We start from the raw sequence: 4,766 nt of genomic DNA, 5'->3' as shown, positions 1-4,766 counted from the left end.
ACTATATATGTAGAAGGTAATAAATATGATAATATACTTTAATTACTTACATTTTTTATATGTTGCTAAACTTGAACTCCTCAAGGGCAGAGACCGTTTTTAAAAACCACCTCATGTTTCACACAACTGAAAGTACCTTATCAAAAATTATTGATCCGTCAGATTGTTTACTCTTCTCATAGAGAACATACTTTTTTAAAATAAAAATTTTACATTTTGTTTTTAAATAAATCATATTTTGTCAGGTTCTCTTACATCAACTGCCTAAGAGTCTCACTGTAAGAAGCAACAGCCTCACTTCTTCCTCTCCACTCAGCAGCCACAAAGCAGCAATCATGCTTGACTACATCTCCATTCATGTTGGCCAGGCTGGTGCCCAGACTGGCAATGCCTTCTGGGAGCTCGATTGCCTGGAACATGGCATCCAACCCGATGGTCAAATGCCAAGTGACAAGACCATTGGGGGAGGAGATGACTCCTTCAACACCTTCTTCAGTGAGATGGGTCCTGGCAAGCATGTGCCAGGGCAGTGTTTGTAGACCTGGAACCCACGGTCATTGATGGAGGGCACATTGGCACCTACTTTTTCCAGCTTTTCCACCCTGAACAGCCTAACACAGGCAAGGAAGTTTCTACCAATAACTGTGGTCAAGGGCACTACACCATTGGCAAGAGGATTATGACCTCATCTTGGACTGAATTTGGAAACTGTCTGACCAGTGCACAGGTGTTCAGGGTTCTTGGTTTTCCACAGCTTTGGAGGGAGAACTGGTTCCAGGTTCACCTCCCTGCTGATAGAATGACCCTCTGTGGATTATGGCAAGAAGTCCAAGCTGGATTCTCCATTTACTTAGCCCCCGAGGCTTCCATAGCTGTATTTGAGCCCTACAATTCCATCCTCACTGCCCATACCACCCTGGAGCACTCTGATTGTGACTTCATGGTAGACAACGAGGCCATTTGTAGTAGAAACATCAATATTGAACCTTCAACCTACACTAACCTTAACCAATAATTAGCCAGATTGTCTTCCATCACTGCTTCCCTCAGATTTGATGGATCCCTGAATGTTGATCTGAAAGATTTCCAGACTAATCTGGTGCCCTATCCCCACATCCACTTCCCTCCGGCCACATATGCTCCTGTCATCTCTGCTGTCATCTGTAGCTTCTGTAACAGTGATCAGCAATGCATGCTTTGAGCCAGCCAACCAGATGGTGAAACGTGCTCCTCGCCGTGGTAAATATATGGCTTGCTGCCCGTTGTTCCATGGTGACATGGATCCCAAAGATGTCAATGCTGCCATTGCCACCATCAAGACCAAGCGTATAATTCAGTTTGTGGACTGGTGCCTCACTGGCGTCAAAGCTGGCATTAATCACCAACCTCCCACTGTGGTACCTGGTGGATAACTGGCCAAAGTACAGTGAGCTGTGTGCATGTTGAGCAACACCACAACCAGTGCTGAGGCCTGGGCTCACCTGCACCACAAATATGACCTGATATATGCCAAGTGTGCCTTTGTTCACTGGTATGTGGGTGAGGGCTTGGAGGAAGGAGAGTTTTCTGAGGCCCATGAGAATATGGCTCCCCTTAAGAAGGATTATGAGGAGGCTGGTGTGGATTCTGTTGAAGGAGAGTAAAGAAGAAGGAGAGGGTAAAGCAAAAGGAGAGGAATACAAAAGTTAAAAATGTCACAAAGGTGCTGCTTTTACTGGGAAGCTTATTCTGTCTTAAACATTGAAAAGTTGTGCTCTGATCAGTTCATTTGTACATAGCGGTGTATACTCTCATATACAACTACTGACCTGTGCTTGAAAATAAATGCTTTATTTCATACCCAAGCTGTCCATTTATCTTATAAGTTTGAATAAAGTATTCTCTGTCTTAAATGAAAAATCAAAAGACAAAAAACAAAAAAATTAAAAATTAAAAAAAAAATCAGTCAGTCGTATTTTGGGATACTGTCATTAAGCAAGTCTCCAGTCTAAGTAATTGTAATCAAAATAACAATTTTATTTTCCTATTGGAAAAGACAAATTTTGGGCCACATGTCAGAGGAAAAAGATCTGTATTAAGCATGATGATTTCTTAAATTATTTTTGTCTCTCTTTTCTGGCTGGTTTCCTACACCTTTACTATAAAATATTACATGTAAATGTAATCCTAATTCACTTTCCTAGGGACATCCAGTTCCATAATTTAAGAATTAAAGTTCTATATATTCAAGTTCTTACTTAAAATTAGAACGAGAATTAGTGCTATTTAGATATATGCTTTGTTTGCTTTTAGTTACTAGGTTAAGCTTAATTTCCATTCATCTTTGGCTATCAAGAAATGAAAGCTTTTTGTGGTTTTCAGGTATGCCTGAATTTCATAAATCTTGCAAACTTTGTTATTTCTTTCCCAGAGATATGCTGCTAATCAAGATATTAAGCATAATTGATTCAAAATAGTATTTGGTCTTCATCACTAAAGTATAAACAAGATAATTGTGAGTAGAAAGTACGCATTAGACAGATTAATATAATTATTTGCAACGAAAATACAATACTTTTCTCTAATGTGGTGAATAACATTAATTAGAATGTAATTCTGTGTGATATAGATATTTACAACTTCTTTAAAATTATCCTTTATTACTTCATAGAAGGTATATTTCAATGACTCTACACTTGACTCTAAATTTGAAGTTTAGGAGTCCATTTACAAGTTTTCTTCAGAGGAGATTCATGATTCCTCATGACAAGTATTTAATTATAAATCATCAACTGAAAAAACTATAAAACTTTAAGAAAGCCTTATACAAAGCTATTCTGTTATCGTAAAACCTTAATTAATAACTGCATAAAATTGTTAATATTATAGCAAATTTTAAAATTAATCATGCAAATGTTGAAGAAAGAGCATTAGATTTTTTATTTCATTTTGCAAATGAAGAAGCAAGTCTTGGCTAGGAATTATATAGTGAAAAGCACCATCAAACAAGCAAATTAAAAATTGCTCAAAGCTCTTTCAAAGTTATTTCCTAATATCCTTGAAGGGAGACACTTGAAAATTGTCAGATCTTCAGAAATTGACAGTCTGTGTTATACTATTAACCTACTAAATAGGTGAAAACATTTGCACAGAAAGTATTTTAAAATATTATATCAAAATAAATGTATATATTATGGAGCTGGATTCAACACTTTCTTGGTTTAAAAAATAACAATAGTAAAACAAGAGACTTCCAAAAAATTGAACACCCAGGAGCAAGTCTCCAAAGGCAGGACACACAGTGGTTTAGAAAGAGGGCCTGCAGTCATACTCCTGAGTCCCAGTTCCACCACCTACTAACTCATTAATTGTGAGCCTCACTTCCCTTATCTCATGCAATGAGACTCATGGACTCTCCAGGAGTTATTTTGGCAATAAACTGAGGCAGTGAATGTAAAGCACAGAGCCAAGTCAATTCCAAACATTGATACATGCTTGTTACTATGTGGCATTGGAGGAGGTGTTTTTGTTGTTGTTGGTGGTGGTGGTGGTGGTGGTGTTCCATTCCCTAGAGGCAGATGTTTCCCTGTGCCCTGAGGAGTCTTTAGTTGGAAAAGTTTAAGATTCACTGAAACACATAAGCCTTAGATATCTCTCAAACTAGTTTATGTACTTTCCAGTGGCCATATGACACACTTTCACCTCTGATATCCACCACTTAAGGTCTGTCCACCATCTTAGCCTTTGAAACCCTATACACCTTACAGTTATGTTCTTTTTCTTGGCTTATTCTCTGAATAGACTAGACAAAAGTAATTTCTCCTTCCTGTACTGCAGGCATTACATTTCATTTATATTTTTTGAGTGCTTATGATTATCTAGAAATATGTACTGTCTCATTTTCTCCTACAAACAGCCTAATTAAGTGAATATTATTATTAGTCTCACTACTTTCAGATGAAGAAACTGAAGGTTATATAAATAGTAATTATTGCCCAAATCACCAGTGAGGAAGTAGCTAAAAAGTGGCTGAGACAGGTCTACCAGCCTCCCATACCACTTTCCAAAATGACTTTTTCCTACTGCTTTAGTCTCAGTTATGCCACTGATAGACTATCTCGGGTTGCCAGTATCTGTATCCATGGCTTATTTCCCTTACTAAATTATGAGCTCCTAGAATTTCACAATTCTTCCACTGGTTGTTATCTAAAACAAAAAGGCCAACCAGAAACCAGAGAAAGGGGGGAAATTGCTTTTCATCTGACCTTGCTGAACTCAAGAAATACTAACATTCTCATGGGAAACGTACATAGAAAGATTTCAAGACTATAAAGATTCAGAGAATTGTCTTAACTTGCAGAAGCAATGCCAAAGAAATCTGAATCTCTGGCATGTCACTATTAATGACACATGTCAACTTTCATAGGGTCATGAGATAAATAGTAACCTGAACCACTTGCTTCCAAAGCTTTTGTTTCCTCTGAAGGCTGACATGGTGTCATATGAAGTCACAGTCCCATTACACCTGCTGCAATCAATACTGCAATTAAAGGAGACTGAAGGAAATTGATCAAACAGATCCAAACCTATTTTCTCCACTTTATATGAATTCAAAACAATAAAATAACAAATTAAATATATTGCACATACACACAAAAACTGACACTTCTGGAGAGCAGTAGGTTGTAAAGATACAAATCAAAAAATAAACAAGGTTTTGTACAAATTTCAAATGTTTAAGTAGCCGTGTGCAGGAATAAAAAAAATAAACATTACTCCTAGTCAAC

General features: G+C 37.4%; 1 pseudogene; it reads left to right on the top strand.

Moving 5' to 3' along the window:
- Positions 1-335: 335 nt before the first annotated feature.
- LOC116633632 lies at positions 336-1,643 on the top strand (annotated as a pseudogene).
- Positions 1,644-4,766: the final 3,123 nt, after the last annotated feature.

The sequence above is a fragment of the Phoca vitulina genome, unplaced genomic scaffold, assembly GCF_004348235.1.
Source record: "Phoca vitulina isolate PV1807 unplaced genomic scaffold, GSC_HSeal_1.0 scaffold8, whole genome shotgun sequence".
In the NCBI taxonomy this organism is placed as follows: domain Eukaryota; kingdom Metazoa; phylum Chordata; class Mammalia; order Carnivora; family Phocidae; genus Phoca; species Phoca vitulina.
Note: the sequence above shows the minus strand (reverse complement) of the source record. Positions and strands in the feature narration are given on the sequence as shown.